Source organism: Dendrobates tinctorius, unplaced genomic scaffold, assembly GCF_039654945.1.
Source record: "Dendrobates tinctorius isolate UK_male_01 unplaced genomic scaffold, ASM3965494v1 ptg000011l, whole genome shotgun sequence".
NCBI classification, from domain to species: Eukaryota; Metazoa; Chordata; class Amphibia; order Anura; family Dendrobatidae; genus Dendrobates; species Dendrobates tinctorius.
The window spans coordinates 7460118-7478018 of record NW_027361679.1 but is presented as its reverse complement, the minus strand read 5'-3'; the positions used below and the strand labels follow the sequence as shown (position 1 = coordinate 7478018).

General features: G+C 43.3%; 1 protein-coding gene across 2 annotated transcripts in view; it reads right to left on the bottom strand.

Annotated features, from left to right (window-relative positions):
* DAPP1 (dual adaptor of phosphotyrosine and 3-phosphoinositides 1) overlaps positions 1-17901 on the bottom strand; it is a 169274-nt gene that overhangs the window by 59307 nt on the left and 92066 nt on the right. The gene's annotated exons all lie outside the window — the stretch shown is intronic.

Genomic DNA, 17901 nt, shown 5'->3' with positions numbered 1-17901 from the left:
AGCTGACCTCTCCTACCCCCCCCCGCCTTGGTGTCCCCTTCTAGACCAAGAAAAAGGATAAATCCAAGCATAAAGAATGTGCGCTATGCTCGGAACCTCTCCCTGACTCCTACCCTAAGAAGCTCTGTAAACAGTGCACCAAAGAGACAAAGCAAGGGTCCGCATTGTCGACAAAGGACATTAGAGCTATAATCAGGGAGGAGATACAGGCTATTAACCGCGCCAAAACTCCCTCAGAGATTGGCAGCAAGAAGCAGTTAACCCTCAGCTCAGAGTCAGAAGAAGAAGGGGGGTTAATCTCTGACTCCTCACTAACATCCTCGTCATCATCAGACATGGAGGGACAGTCATGTTTCCCCCTAGATAGTGTGGACAACCTAGTCAAGTTGGTGAGAAGCACTATGGGGTGTGAGGAACCAAGGGGTTCCCAAACCGCACAGGACATAATGTTTGCGGGATTGGCTGAAAAGAAAAGGAGAGCGTTCCCGGTAATACCGGCAATTAAGGCCCTAATAAAGAGGGAATGGGAAAAAAATGACCAAAGAAGTTTTCTCCCATCAGCCTCAAAAAGAAAGTATCCTTTCAGCGATGAGGAGCTATTAAAATGGACCAAAGTGCCAAAAGTGGATGCCGTTATATCCTCTACTTCGAAACAATCGGCTATTCCAGTAGAGGACGCAGGCTTGTTGGCAGACCCGTTGGACCGCAAGGCGGAATCATCATTGAAGAGGTCTTGGGAGTCTACCACGGGTATATTTAAGCCAGCGGTAGCCATCACATGCACCACTAGATCCATGCTCGTGTGGTTGGACCAGCTGGATCAACAAATCAAGCAAAAGGTGTCCAGAGAAAAATTAAGGGCCGCTATCCCATTGATAAGGGGGGCAGCTGCCTTTATGGCTGATGCGTCGGCAGACACTCTACGGCTGGCAGCAAGATCAGCAGCTCTAGTGAACAACGCCAGAAGGGCGTTGTGGATGAAGAGCTGGAAGGGGGACGCGCAATCAAAGGCTAAGATCTGTGCAACCCCGTGTGAGGGTGAGTTTCTCTTCGGGAAAGCCCTAGACGAGATACTCTCCAAAGCAAAGGAAAGGAAGAAGGCATTCCCTGACTCTTCTATCCCTTTCTATAGGAGAACCTTTAAGGGCGACCGTTTGGAAGAAGGAGGCAAATGGAAAGACCAAACAGATGGGCCACAAAAGAAGAGAAACAAAAGGGTACCATGTTCAGGGGTCCAACGTTCCGAAGGGAAAATAGAAATTAAAAAATCAGACCCACCTGTAGGGGGTAGATTACGGTTCTTTTATCCAAAATGGGAACAAATATCCTCAAACCCATGGATCTTGAGTATTATTAAAGAAGGAATGAAAATAGAATTCCTTAAAAATCCTTATGATTTCTTTGTCCTAACCCGCCTTAACTCTATGACCCAACAAAAGGCCCTCGAAGAAGAGATTCGGAGCCTACTATGCAAAGGGGTTTTAGTAGAGGTCCCAGAGGGACAGGAAGGTAGAGGCTTCTACTCTCCCTTATTTTTAATTTCCAAACCAGATGGTACATTTAGAACAATTTAAGGAAGCTTAATACGTTTATTAAAAATTATAAGTTTAAGATGGAATCAATCAGATCCACCATAAAGCTTCTCTTTCCAAATTGTGTGATGGCGGGGATTGACTTAAAAGATGCTTATTATCATCTTCCTATCCATAATAGATACCAAAAATATCTAAGGGTCGCAGTGGTATTCGATGGCAAGGTCTGTCATTTTCAATACACAGCCATGCCTTTCGGCCTCTCAACAGCACCAAGAATCTTCACCAAGGTGATGGCAGAGGTGATGGCCTATGTTCGTCAAAAAGATACTTTAATCGTACCTTACTTAGACGACTTCCTAATAATCGGGAACTCAGATACCCAATGTACCGAAAGAGTGGCTGATGCAATCTCGTCTTTACAGGACCTAGGCTGGATCATTAATATACGGAAGTCCAGGCTCGTTCCGCAATCCCTCCAGATGTTTTTGGGGTTCCAATTGAACTCCATAACCCAGAAATGTCTATTTCCGCAGGTAAAGATTGCACTAACAAAAGAAAAAGTAGAGGCAGCCATAGATAGACCACGCATGTCTCTGAGAGGGGCAATGTCGCTATTGGGGTCGCTAGATTCCTGTGCCCCTGCAGTCCGGTGGGCCCATTATCATGTCCGCACACTCCAGCATCAGATCCTCCAGGAGGAGAGGCGACATGGTGGTCACCTCGAGAGCAAGATAACTCTAACGCAGGAGGTCTTGACTTCTCTGTAATGGTGGTTAGAGGATGACCATCTATCCTCGGGAGTCCCATGGGTCATAGTACCATCTAGTATACTAACCACCGACGCTAGCCCCCAAGGCTGGGGAGCCCATATGGGGAATAGCTTTTGTCAAGGAAGATGGAATAGAGAGGAAAGAGAATACTCGTCTAATTTAAAAGAACTGACAGCAGTATACTATGCTCTACATTATTTCCTTCCACAGCTCCAGCAGAAACATGTCAGGATCCTGTCGGACAACACCACCACAGTGGCCTACATAAACAGACAAGGAGGTACTCGATCAGAGACTCTGATGTCTTCTGCGGCAAGAATCTTAGACTTAGCCGAAAGCAATTTGTTGTCCCTCTCAGCTCTTCATATCAGAGGAGAGGACAATCAAGAAGCAGATTTCTTAAGCCGACACACACTTCGGCAAGGAGAGTGGTGCCTCAATCACCAGATCTTCCAGAACATAGTGGCTCTATGGGGGCATCCTCAAGTGGACCTCTTTGCCACAAGGGAAAACAGACAAACAAAGACCTTTGCTTCCCTGTCTCCAGCAGATCACCCAGACATACTGGATGCCCTCCAGGCCCCATGGAGATTCAAGCTGGCATACGCCTTCCCTCCATTGATTCTCCTGCCACAAGTGATTCAGAAAATCAGAGAGGAAAAGGCGAGAGTAATCCTGATAGCACCATTCTGGCCCAAGAGACCGTGGTTCTCGTGGCTACGAATTATGTCAGTGACAGATCCTTGGGTTCTCCCCTCAAACCCCAACCTACTCTCCCAAGGCCCTTTTTTCCACCCTCAAGTGGACAACTTACACTTGACGGCGTGGAACTTGAAAGGCACCTATTAAGATCAAGAGGGTTTTCGCAATCATTAATTACTACGCTCCTGCAGAGCAGGAAGCAGTCCACAACCCAAATTTATAAAAGAATATGGAAGAAATTCCTAGAGTTTCATACAGCATCTCATACAGCAGAAGTCCCGATAGTCCCTATCTTAGAGTTCCTACAAAAGGGAAAGGAATTGGGCTTGTCAGTAAACACACTGAAAGTACAGATGTCTGCGTTGGGGGCGCTGTATGGCCATAATATAGCAGGGAATAAGTGGATATCACGATTCATTACGGCATGTGAAAGAATAACTCCGGTTCACATACCCACAATCCCTACATGGGACTTAAACTTGGTATTAGACGCCCTTACAGAAGAACCTTTTGAACCGATAGATACGATATCCCTTAAATATTTATCATTTAAGACGGCCCTCTTGGTAGCACTGACATCAGCTAGGAGAGTGGGTGATATCCAGGCCCCGTTTATCTACTGTCGGCGGTTTTGTGCCCCACGGGACCCCCTCATACCTTATAACGTGGGGATCCCGGTGCACAATGCATGCTGGGACCCCCGACGTCATCGAGACCTGATTGGTTCAGGTCCTGATGACGTCGCGTCACAGCAGCCAATGAGAGAGCTCGCTGGGAAAGCTGCTTGTTTCCCGGCAATCTCCCTCATTATAACGCGACTTCTCCTCTGAGCTCATGCTGACAGATGAGCAGAGGTGAAGCAGCGTTACAGTGTGACTAGATCGCTGCCTGGCACAGCTGATCGCTGCCTGGCACAGCTGTGTCAGGCAGCGATCTTGTCACACAGTAACGGTGCTTCTCCTCTGATCATCTGTCAGTGTGAGATCAGAGGAGAAGTGGCGTTACTATGTGCCGGGCAGCGATCTTGTCACATAGTAACGCTGCTTCTCCTCTGATCATCTGCCAGTGTGAGATCAGAGGAGAAGTGGCGTTACTATGAGTCAAAAATACAAAAAATAAAAAACACAAAAATAAAAAAAAAAGTAAAGAAAAAAAAAAAAAAAGCAGGTAGGCAGGCTAGGGCTATGTCTAGGGTTAGGGCTAGGGTTAGGGCTAGGGCTAGGGCTAGGGTTAGGGTTAGGGTTAGGGCTAGGGGTGTGTTGGGGTTAGGGTTGGAATTCGAATTGGGGGTTTCCACTGTTTAGGTACATCAGGGGCTCTGTAAATGCAATATGACGCCCGCAGACCATTCCATCAAAGTCTGCATTCCAGAACGTCACTACTTCCCTTCCGAGCCCCACCGTGTGCCCAAACAGTGGTCCCCCCCCACATGTGGGGTACCAGCGTACTCAGAACAAATTGGACAACAACTCTTAGGGTCCAATTTCTCCTGTTACCCTTGTGAAAATAAAAATTGGGAGCTAAAAGATCATTTTTGTGGAAAAAAAATGATTTTTTTATTTTCACGGCTCTACATTATAAACTTTAGTGAAACACTTGGGGGTTCAAAGTGCTCACCACACATCTAGATAAGTTCCTTGGGGGGGGGGTCTAGTTTCCAAAAAGGGGTCACTTGTGGAGGATTTCCACTGTTTAGGCACATCAGGGGCTCTGCAAACGCGACATGACACCCGCAGACCATTCCATCAAAGTCTGCATTCCAAAACGTCACTACTTCCCTTCCGATCCCCACCGTGTGCCCAAACAGTAGTTTTCGTCCACATATGCGGTACCAGTGTACTCAGGACAAATTGGACAACTTTTGGGGTCCAATTTCTCCTGTTACCCTTGTGAAAATAAAAAATTGGGGGCTAAAAGATCATGTTTGTGGAACAAAAATGATTTTTTATTTTCATGGCTCTACATTATAAACTTCTGTGAAGCACTTGGGGGTTCAAAGTGCTCACGACACATCTAGATAAGTTCTTTAAGGGGTCTAGTTTCCAAAATGGGGTCACTTGTGGGGGTTTCCACTGTTTAGGCACATTAGGGGCTCTCCAAATGCGACATGGCGTCCTATCTCAATTCCAGCCAATTCTGCATTGAAAAAGTCAAACGGCACTCCTTCCTTTCTGAGCTCTGCCGTGTGCTCAAACAGTGGTTTAGCCCCACATACGGGGTATCGGCGTATTTGGGAGAAATTGCACAAAAAAATTTTGTGGTTCATTTTCTGTTTTTACACTTGTGAAAATAAAAAAATGGTTCTGAAGTAAAATGTTTGTGAAAAAAAGTTAAATGTTTATTTTTTCCTTCCACATTCCATTCATTCATGTGAAGCACCTGAAGGGTTAATAAACTTCTTGAATGTGGTTTTGAGTACACTGAGAGGTGCAGTTTTTAGAATGGTGTCACTTTTGGGTATTTTCTGTCATATTGACCCCCCAAACTCACTTCAAATGTGAGGTGGTCCCTAAAAAAAATGGTGTTGTAAATTTTGTTGTAAAAATGAGAAATCGCTGGTCAACTTTTAACCCTTATAACTTCCCAAAAAAAAAAAATTATGTTTCCAAAATTGTGCAGATGTAAAGTACACATGTGGGAAATGTTATTTATTAACTATTTTGTGCGATATCACTCTCTGATTTAAGGGCATAAAAATTAAAAGTTTGAAAATTGCAAAATTTTCAAAATTTTTGCCAAATTTCGATTTTTTTAACATATAAGCGCAGTTCATATCTAAGAAATTTTACCACTATCCTGAAGTACAATATGTCATGAGAAAACAATGTCAGAATCAGCAGGATCCGTTGAAGCGTTCTAGAGTTATGGCCTCATAAAGTGACACTGGTCAGAATTGAAAAAATTGGCCTGGTCACGAAGGCAAAAACAGGCTCAGGCGCGAAAGGGTTAATATTAAAGCCAGACCCCTCATACCTGCCTAAGGTATCAACAAGGTACCATAGGTCTCAGGAGATACTCCTCCCAACCTTCTTTGAAGATCCCTCCACTCCGGAAAAACAGAAATTCCACACTTTGGACGTCAGAAGAACTGTCCTAAAGTATATTGAAAGGTCCGAGAGCTGGAGGCAGTGTAGGGCTCTCTTCATTTCCTTTCAGGGCCGTAAAAAAGGGTATGGAGTCACAAAGAGCACCATTTCCCGATGGATCAGGGATGCCATTCGTTTAGCCTACTCTGCAAAAAATGAAGAACCTCCGGGAAACATCAGAGCACATTCCACCAGAGCAATGGCGGCTTCCTGGGCGCAGAGGGGAGACGTTCCAATTGAAACCATATGTAAGGCGGCAATTTGGTCATCCCCTTCTACCTTCTATAGACACTATAGACTTGATCTTTCGTCTACCTCTGACCTAAGCTTTGGCAGGACTGTCCTTGGCACGGTGGTCCCACCCAGGTGATGGTCTCTGGAATCTCTCCAGTGGGTGCTGTCGTGGCGAAGGGTAAAAAGCTGGATTACTTACCGGTAATGCTCTTTTAATGAGTCCACGACAGCACCCGCTCACTTCCCTCCCTGCTACAAATATCAATGTTAAAAGTATATCTGCTAAAGTTGGATAAGTAAAGATATAAGTACAAGACATTGCCTAATCCTTGGCGGTCCTCCTGGTACTCTGAAATGCAAAGCTGAGGAGGAAAGGCGGACCGCCCCTTTTATCTTTCCTGTAGGGTTTCCTGTTCCAAATGGGGCGGATCCGATACCTTCAGTGGGTGCTGTCGTGGACTCATTAAAAGAGCATTACCGGTAAGTAATCCGGCTTTTCAGTGAGAGCTGCTTGTAGGATTGCTATAGAGGCAAATCAGAACCTAAGCTTCACTGCAAAAGACCTTCAGAAAGATATAGCAAACTCTGGACACCTGCACAAATATAGCCTTCATGGAAGAATCATCAGAAGAAAATCTCTCTTGCCTTCTCACTATAAAATTCAGCATCAAATATGCAAAAGAACACCTAAATATGCTTGATGCATTTTGGAAACAAGTCCTGTGGACTGTTGAGGTTAAAATAGAATTCTTTGGCCACAATGATCAAAGATATGTGCGGAGAAAAAAAAAGGGCACAGAATTTCAGGAAAATAACATGTCGCCAACCATTAAGTATGGGGGGGTGGATCAATCATGCTTTGTGATTGTGTTGCCACAAATGCCACGGGGAAAGTTTCATGGGTAAAGGGAAGAACTGATTCAATGAAATGTCAACAAATTCTTGATGCAAACATAACACCATCTGTAAAAAAAGCTGAAGTTGAAAAGAGGATGACTTTTACAAATGAATAATGATCCTAAACACATGTCAAAATCCCCAATAGACTACCTCAAAAGGAAAAAGCTGAAATTTTTATAATGGCCCTCACAGTCCCCTGATCTGAACATTGAAAATCTGTGGCTTGACCTCTAAATAGCAGTGCATGCAAGACGACCCAGGAATCTCACAGAACTGGAAGAATTTTCCAAGGAATAATGGATGAAAATCCCTCAAATGAAAAACCCTTGTCCGGCTGCAAAAACCATTTACAAACTGTAATACTTTCAAAATGGGGTACTACTTGGTACTAACCATGAAAGGAACTCAAATGTTTACATCTGCCCATTCTCCTTTTTGTAATTTTTAAAATGTAAAAAAGGACAATATATATTTTTTACCTAAAATACAAAAGGAAATGTGTCATCTTTAGGCCTTTTTGAGATCATTTCATCTTCAACGTGCTTAACTGTTCACAGTAACAGTAATTTGTGGTGGTCCGGAGGAAGGAGTCAGATGGACTTTGAAATGCGTGGACATAAACCACTTTCTCCTGAAACCATTTAGTGTTTAAATCAGCATTGCATATCATAAACCCTTTCTACCTTGGTATCTGTCTGGCATGGAATAGACGCATCAATGTAGCAGTTGGAGAGGAATATGATCCTGGCTGCTGCATTCAGGATAGATTGGAGGTGGGAATGTTTAGCAAGAAGGAGACCGATCAGTAGAGAGTTGCAGTAGTCCAGATGAGGATTAATAGGAGAAACATTACATTTTTGCAGTGTCAAAGGCGTGAAAGGTCAAATTCTACAGATGCTTTTGAGGTGTAGGTGACGTGAGCCAGCGATTGATCGGATGTGGGGAGTGAAGGAAAGATCTGAGTCAAATATAACCCCCAACATAGCAGGCATGCTTCAGGGCAGTAATGGTAGAACATGGAAATGGCAATATCGGGCATAGGTAGGTTAGTAGAGGGAGGAAATACAAGGAGTTCAGTTTTTGACATATTCAATTTTGGATCTAACGAGGACTTAATGTTAGAGGCAGCAGAATGACACTAGTATTTTGCAGTAAGGAGAATGTGTGACTATCCCTATCTTTCCCTATTGCTACCACTGAGCAGCAGTTGTTTGTCATTTGAGCTGAAGATTCACTGGCTACTTCAACATCGGTGAGCTGGATTACACTTTTTTTACCCCAGTATCTGTCACATTATATGTTAAACAGAGGATCTATGTTGGAAGCTTTTCCCAGTGTATACAGTGGGTACGGAAAGTATTCAGACCCCTTTAAATTTATCACTCTGTTTTCATTGCAGCCATTTGGTAAATTCAAAAAAAAAAATTTTTTTCTCATTAAATGTACACTCTGCACCCCATCTTGACTGAAAAAAACAAAACAAAATGTCTAGAAATTCTCCATGCGAGTGGCGGTGGTGTATCGTCCTCCCGGCCCCTCCCTTCAGTTCCTGGATCATTTTGCCACTTGGCTTCCACATTTTCCACATTTTCTCTCTGGTGACATCCCTACCCTCATCATGGGAGATTTCAACATCCCCATTACTCTTCCCCTCTCCCCATCTGCTACTCTCCTTTTATCTCTAACCTCCTCGCTTGGCCTTTTGCAGCTTACTAATTCTCCAACGCAAGAAGACGGAAACTCCCTCGACTTGGTCTTCGCTCGGCTTTGTGCAGTGGATGATTTTGCAAACTCCCCTCTCTGACCACAATCTTCTTTCATTCTCTATCAAGAACTGCCAGGCTGCTCAGGTCACCCCCACTGTCCATGCTTATAGAAACATACAGGCCATTAACACCCAGAAACTTATGAAGAACTTGCAGTCTTCATTTCCCCCTATCTCCTCCCTCTCATGTCCTGATTCTGCACTGAAGCATTACAATGAAACACTTCAAAGTGCCCTGGATGAATTTGCACCTGCTATAAATAGAACACCACAACACAGACGGCGACAACCCTAGCACACCCTGCAAACACGTTTCCTGCAGCGGTGCTCCAGGAGCGCCGAATGTCTGGAGAAAATCCAATCTACACGAAGATTTCATACATTATAAGTTTATGCTTAGAACATACAACACTGCCCTTCTCCTCTCCAAACAAACCTATTTCAACACCCTCATCACCTCACTGTCCAATAACCCGAAACGTCTTTGACACTTTTCATTCTCTGCTCAACCCAAGAGTACAGGCCCCAACCACGGAGCTCCGAGCTGACGATCTGGCAATTACTTCAAAGAAAAAATTGACCAGCTCCGACAGGAAATTATCTCCCAATCACCTCATACCATGCACTGTCCTCCCTCCCCCACTGCATCTAACTCACTCTCGAACCAGTCACAGAATAAGTAAGCAGGCTCCTTGCATCTTCTCGCCCAAACAGTTGCATCAGTGACCCATTTCCATCACATCTCCTCCAGTCCCTTTCCCCTGCTGTCACCCCTCACCTAACTAAAATATTTAACTTCTCTCTCTCCTCTGGTATCTTTTCCTCCTCATTTAAGCATGCCATCATACATCAACTACTTAAAAAACCAAATATGTGACTTCAGATTTTGTATTAGTCTAGCCTGATGAAGAGACCCGAGTAGTCTCGAAAGCTTGCAATGTGTTACCATCTTTTCAGTTAGCCATTAAAAGGTATCAACTACTGAGGACTCTCAATCCTGAATATTTTTCATCCCTCGACCAAAACTGTGCCGCTAACTATAGACCTGTCTCTAATCTTCCCTTCATCTCTAAACTCCTGGAATGCCTGGTCCACTCCCCTCTTATCCGCTATCTCTCTGATAACTCTTCTCGACCCTCTCCAATCTGGTTTCCGCTCCTTACACTCTACTGAAACTGCCCTCACTAAAGTCTCTAATGATCTACTAACAGCTAAATCAAATGGTCATTACTCCATGCTAATTCTCTTGGATCTCTCTGCAGCATTCAACACTGGATCATCAGCTACTCCTCACTATGCTCTGTTCCATTGGCCTCAAGGACACCGTTCTCTCCTGGTTCTCCTCCTATCTCTGACCGCTCCTTTACTGTATCTTTTGCCAGTTCCTCCTCCTCTCACCTTCCCCTTACTGTTGGGGTTCCTCAAGGATCGGTTCTAGGCCCCCTCCTCTTCTCCTTGTACACTGCCCCTATTGGTCAAACAATCAGTAGATTTGGTTTCCAGTACCATCTCTATGCTGATGACACCCAATTATACGCTTCTTCTCCTGACATCACGCCAGCCTTTCTAGAAAACACTGGCGATTGTCTAAACATTGTGTCTAACATCATGTCCTCACTATATCTGAAAATGAACCTCTCAAAGACTGAAGTCCTTGTGATTCCTCCCTCTACTAATGTACCTATACCCGACATTGCCATTTCTGTGTGTGGCTCCACTATTACTCCCCAGCAACATGCCCGCTGTCTTGGGGTCATACTTGATTCTGAGCTTTCCTTTGCCCCCCACATTCGATCACTGGCTCGCTCTTGTCATCTGCACCTCAAAAACATTTCTAGAATTCGACCTTTTCTTACTTTTGAGTCTGCAAAAACTCTTACTGTTTCTCTTATTCACTCTCGTCTCGACTATTGTAACTCTCTTCTAATCGGTCTCCCTCTTACCAAACTCTCCCCTCTCCAATTTGTCTTGAATACTGCAGCCAGGATCATATTCCTCACCAATCATTACACCGATGCCTCTACCTTGTGCCAGTCATTACACTGGCTACCCATCCACTCCAGAATTCAGTATAAACTTATTACCCTCACCCACAAAGCCCTCCATGGCTCAGCACCACCCTATATCTCCTCCCTTGTTTCAGTATACCACCCTACCCGCGCCCTCCGTTCTGCTGATGACCTGAGGTTAGCATCCTCAATAATCAGAACCTCCCACTCTCGTCTCCAAGACTTTACACATGCTGTGCCAATTCTTTGGAATGCACTTCCCAGGTCAATACATTTAGTCCCCAATCCCCACAATTTTAATCGTACCCTGAAAATGCATTTATTCAGACTGGCCTATCGCCTCAACACATTAACCTAATCTATCCCTGTGTGGCACAGGCAAAAGTTTTACCATAACCAGGTTCCCCGCATCATGTTCCCACATGCTTTATGCATCCATTAGCCCTCTGTGTCTGTACTGTTACACACCTAACATTATGGCTGGTCCATACAATCAGGGCAACTGTTACCACCCACCTTTCGTGTCTACCTCTTTCCTCATAGACTGTAAGCTTGCGAGCAGGGCCCTCATTCCTCTTGGTATTTGTTATAATCTTTGTGATTATTGTTATGCTGTAATGTCTATTGTCTGTACAAATCCCCTCCGAAATGTAAAGTGCTGCGGAATATGTCGGCGCTATAGAAATAAAATGTATTATTATAGGTGTCCATATAATTTACATTTACCTTTTCTATTCTTCCATTTTTCCAATATGATGTACAGAAATCTACTTACTGCGGATTGTAGAATGATACAAGTCTGTATTTACATTGCCAGTTTAAATGTAAGAAATGACCGTGGAAATATGAATGTGGAAATATGTTAAACGACAAAGTATTTGAATATGTCTGATCAGTGAACCAGATGAGCACATTATCTATTTTGAGAGAGTTTTGCATTGCTCATTCTGATTGCAGTCCTGCTTTATGAGTGTTCTCGCTCTCTTGACACTCTGAATAATGTGGCAGTGCTGCTCAGACAACATAGTTGAAATCACAAGTACATCAACGAGTGTCTCAAACAAGAAGGAAAAAAGTAAGCTCTGGTTTATGTTTGAGTGTGATGGGAATGGTTCATGTTATTTGATAAAAGGGGTTATCTGGGGTGATATTTTTTTCTTATGGGACTAAGAATTTACAGATCGATAGTGGCTAATTACCTGCCTGCCCAGCGTCGATCTCTGTCAGCTCAAATCAGTCACGGACTGCTCCTGCCAGCGATTTTGCAGTTTCCAGTGATGTTACATTGACAGAGCAGCTGCTTCTCTTCCGCTCTGCTGATTGAGTGTGACTCCTGATGTCATACTAATTGATAGCTGGCTTCCCGCTGCCGGCTGTCAATCAGCATGATGTCAGACGCCACACCCCTTCAACAGAGTAACCCAGAAGAGGAAGAGCTGCTCTGTTGACAAGAAGCAGCAGAATTGACGGCACGTGCGGTTTGCTTTCGCACTGAGCCAGCGCCAAGAAAACATGCAGGTAGATAGCACCTTTACCATGTGAGAGAGAAAAATAGTCCCAGATAATCCCTTTGAATGTAGAAATCAACCCATCCAACAACTAATTCTGATTTATTATACGCTTAAAATGTATTTCTTTGTACTCGCTTATCGCAAATATCTGTTCTGCCTCAGTATGGTCACAAGACTGACATGTTCCAATATTAGGTAGTATTATGGGATGAATACAGTAATATTATGGTTGCATGGTAATGGTACATTATTATGTACACTATAGGGAAGTATTAAATGGGAATTTTATCAGCACATATGAATATAAGGTGGTTGTTAGCATTACAATTTTTGCAGGATTATACACGTACTACTCTCCAATACCTTCACTCCAAAGAAGAGATTTTGAGAGGACTTTTCTCATATTAATGGGGAGGCTGTGTGGGGCTCGTGCCGCACATGGGGGGGCTGTGTGGGGCTCGTGCCGCACATGGGGAGGCTGTGTGGGGCTTGTGTCGTACAGTATATAGGGAGGCTGTGTGGGGCTCATGCCGTATATAAGGGGCTGTGGTGGGTGCAAAGATATATAGGGGGTGTCAGCATACTTAATTATGCTCAATATTAAGTGATAATATTTATTAATATTAATTGTGAGTAGAATTAATTTCAATCTATTAGTTTGGCCTTCCACAACAGTCATGGTCTCTCATGTGGCCCCTTGGGAAAATTAATTGCCCACACTTGCTCTATATAATATATAAGCTTCACTTTTTGTATTGAAATAAATTAACTTTTTGATGATATTCTAATTTTTTGAGAAGCACCTGTACCTGAGGAACAGGATCATAGGTAAGTGGATTGCTTGTGTTGACACTGGTGGTATCATACTATGTGTGGAGGCTTCATAATGTGTGTTGTGGGCTGTGCGGCATCATACTACTTGGGAATCTTACCAAAGTGGGCTGATCAAAACACACTGTGTGGCTTTGACTGTGGGAGTGTAATACTCTATGTGGGTGGTGACTATGTGGACATCTTAAGGTACTGTCACACTTAGCGATGCCCCAGCGATCCCGACCAGCGATATGACGCGGTCAGGATCGCTGGTGCATCGCTAAGTGGTCGCTAGTGAGCTGCCACACAGGCAGATCTCACCAGCGACATAGCAGCGGTCGGGGGTCGTTACTTACCTGTCAGACGAGGCGGTGAAGACGTCCTCCCGCCCGCGTCCATGCGTCGCTCGTCAGCGACACAGGAAGCCCAGCAGGAAGCTGACGACGAGAAACAGTCCAGGACGTTCTCGCGCGATCAGCGATAATCAGCAGGGGAGCCGGTCGGAGGTAAGTATCAGACATAGCGATTTCGCTAGCAATATTGCTATAATGTCACAAAAACCAGTGACGTTATAGCGATATCGCTTAATGTGACAGGCCCTTTAGTATTGTAATGAAGAATAACGTCCAGCGAATAATCAAAAGATAAAATTTAACTTTTAATGCAAACAATGGTTAAAATTCCTTTTAAATAATGTCGAGCACAATACACACACTGGCTCAATGTGGTTAATGCTCAATGTGGTTAATGATCAATGCGTTTCAACCTGTGGGTCTTAATCATGATTGCCCTGAATGCCCTGTGCAGGTTCTTCCCCCTGCTGCAGTCATGTGCCTAGTCCCTATCACCTCTATGTACTCGGGCTAGTGCACTTGCCGGCAAGGATGCTAGCCTCGCCAGCAAGGATGCTAGCCTCGCCACTGCAGTAACACACAAGGGAAGACACAAACAGGGGACAGACAAATCGAAAACCACTCAACTTAGGCTCTGCTGCTAAGCTCCACAGCAGCAGTGTAAACGGCACCAGGACAGCTGAACTTCCACAACAGCAACACCACCATCACAGCTGATGGGTCATGTGACTATTTAAAGGGGGGTGGGAGTGGTTAGAAACTAAAATCAGCTGATCAGCCTAAAAGACAATTTGCAGCAAGAGACTGACATTAATTCTTGCTAGACCAAAAGGAAAAAACGCATTTAAATTTCAGCAGACTCAGAGCTGCCACAAATCCCTTTATGATTTGTGACATTGGGGCTGTTTTATAATGCTACATATACCATAAATAGTAAAATACCACACACATTTTCAGTATTTTTTATGTGCTGTAGGGTTTCACTCTCTCTCATAGGTATTAGTTCTTAAGTACATTTCACACAGGAAATGCAGTTTTGGTCCAAACACATGCAGTTTTTATTGCTTTCCACAGGTTGCACAGCACTAACAAACTCAAACAAACTCCTAGATAACTAAACAGACAGACCCTGGATACTCACACACCTCTGAGCTAGCCGCAGCTTGGTCAAACAAAACTGCTATTGTCCATAGCAACCACTGATACTTGTGGTTCTCTGAACACGGCCTGTGCAGACTCCTCTCAAAGAGGGATTCTGACTTCTCTCTCTCTCTTCAGCTTCAAGACACATCCAGTCTGGTCAGCTTCCCTGAGCTGACTGACTCAGATGAACACCTAGCTTGTTTATATGCAGGGCCAGCCAGGTACACTAATCAAAGTCTGCAGAGCTAGGATTTAACCCTAGATTATCAAGCATTCTTACCCCCCAGGACCAGATCATCCACTAGGATTATTTCCCCCAGCAATTGTATGCTATCATTTATGCTAAGTGAATGCTGCAGTCTATCGCAAACTGTGTAGGCTGCAGGCCTTATGTGACATAAGTAATAGCTTGTTATCACATATGATATTTAATTTTTAATAAACTTATGGTGGTTGTCGTTTGTTTTAGAAGTTATTAAACATACATGGTTTTTATTAATTTTAATTCAGGTGACCCTTTAATAAACATTGAGGCATATTTTATCGATAATAACAGTGTATTGTCTTTATTTATAACATATATATAAGGTTTTATGTACATTAATTTCAGAATAGGCATTATGCTTCCATGGCTGTATATAAACTCATACTTATGGTGCTACTATCAATTTAGTGACAGCGCAATAAAATGTGAATCATTTCTCTTGAAGAAGCATGCCATCAGTTAAAGTAATAAAAGTGCAATTATATACTGTTCCTCTCTTTCCATAGAAATACATATATATGAATTACTATTTTATCAGTGTCTGCTGTGAGTGTCATTAGTCAACGCCGACTATATCCTTCCTATATCCTTTGTGTCAGACAAGTCTTGCTGTTACCCAATTTCCACAGTCTATGGTTACATAAGATAAGCCTCTTAAGTATGTCTAAACCAATAGGAGTGTAAATAAATCTTGGTGATGATGCTGCTAAGGGCTCATACTCACTTGTGAGAGACTCGCACGAATCTCGTACGAGTCTCTCGCATGAAAACCCGGCACTGCCGACGGCACTCGGAACGGAGCATGTGCCTACACAAACACATGTAGCCGCACGTTCCGGTCCGAGTGCCGGCAGCAGTGCTGGGCTTTCATGTGAGAGACTCGTACGAGATGCGGACGAGTCTCGCATCTTAATACCCGGCACTGCCGCTGGCACTTAGGAGCGGAGCGTGCTGCTCCATATATTGCTATGCGGCAGCACACTCTACTCCAGAGTGCCGGCGGCAGTGCCGGGTATTCAGATGCAAGACTCGTCAGTTTCTTGCATGTGTGATCCTGGCCTAAGAAGGTGGTTGACAGCAGAATGTATTGTCCATAATGATAAGTCCTACTACTCAATGGTAGCCAACAAATTACTCGGCAAGAAAGTACTGTATCTGCTTTTATCTATGGTGCAGTCACAGTTCTTTACCTTACATAGCTACAGTATATAGGTTGAAAAAAGACTTAAAGTCCATCTTGTTCAACCTTCCTCCACCAGTTCTGCATTCTCTATAAATGGAGGTCATTTTTATATTTAGGATTTCTCTTGCATTCATTCTATGCATACTGGTCCAGCCAATTGATTGTCCCAGGACTTGCCACCTTATAGAAAAAACAAGCGGCCACAAACCATAAAAGCAGGATATTGGCATCAAGTCGACAGGCCCACTACGCTTGTGCGGAGGAGTCCTGCTGTCATCTAAGGGTATGTGCACATATACCTGCATTGCTTTTCAAGCAGAAGACACTTCAGGAAAAAGCTGGTGGGGTTTTTACCAAAAGCGTCATTTATGACATCTTTTCGGATTAATTTGTAGCGGATTTGTACACAGTTTTATTGTTTCTTTGAATTGGAAAATTGCAGCATTTTTTGAAGTCTGGAGCATGTCACTTCTTCCAGCGTTTTTTTTTTTTTTTCACCATAGCAGGCAATGCGAAAGTGAAAAAACTGCTGCACCCATGTATCTTTTTCTGTTTGCTGTGTTTTTCGTGAATAAAATAAACTTTATTACACATGTACTGTGCTCAAATGAGACCTACAATCCGTAGAAAAACACAAACGCACCAAAAACAAAGCAGCAAAAATGTAGCAAAGTCTGCTTTTTTTAAGCATCTTCCTTTCTGTGCCTGCAGAAAAAAACGCAGCAAAAAAATGCAACGTGTAAACATAGCCATGAAAGCCTGTAAACCACCTATTGCCAGGTCTTTGCAGCCATGCTTGTCTTTTCAGCGTCATCCCTCTATGCTGAGGCTACTAATTATAATGAACAGAGTACAGGCTTGGTAAATTAATCCCTGATTAATCACACGCCAGCTTTGTACAATACTGTTACTATTTACAGACACTCCATTAAAAAAAAAAATCATTTCACTACTGTACTTGCCATCGGACACATCTTAAAATCTGGAACTGGCAACCAAAATTAGAAACAGCACAATGTTCTCCAACACGACCCTTATGTTGTTACTCCGATTATTCTTTTACTCCTTTGTACTGTCGACTCAAATTTTCCAAAAACTTAGCTATGAGAAATTGATATCTCTGTTTTTTGTCTGTACGGCCTCTGACGCATACTGACGAATATTTACTTAAATGGGTATTGCCATTTCCAACATTCTATCCCAATATGAATAGGTCTAATAATAATAATAGTAGCTAATACCTCCAATTAGAAATGTAGCATAGTTCTCCTGATTCAATATGTTGCTTACCCCATGTGCAGGGCATTGCTGTAGCTTAGGTATCTATAGTTACAACCACTCACAGTTATTGATCGTAACCATGGATACCTAAGCTACTGCAATGCCCTGCACATAGGCTAAGCAACATAGCAAATCAGAAGAACTATACTACATTTCTAATTGGAGGTGCAGTATTTGCTAATATTATATTATACTACATATTGGGATAGGATCTTGAACACAGAAATATCCCTTTAAATTTACTGTATCATATTACGCAATTTTGCGCACAGTATATCTATGTAGTCCACTTAGTATACACGTGCGTTATTTTGTGAAGATATACATCTAGGTACCCATGTCACCCTGCAT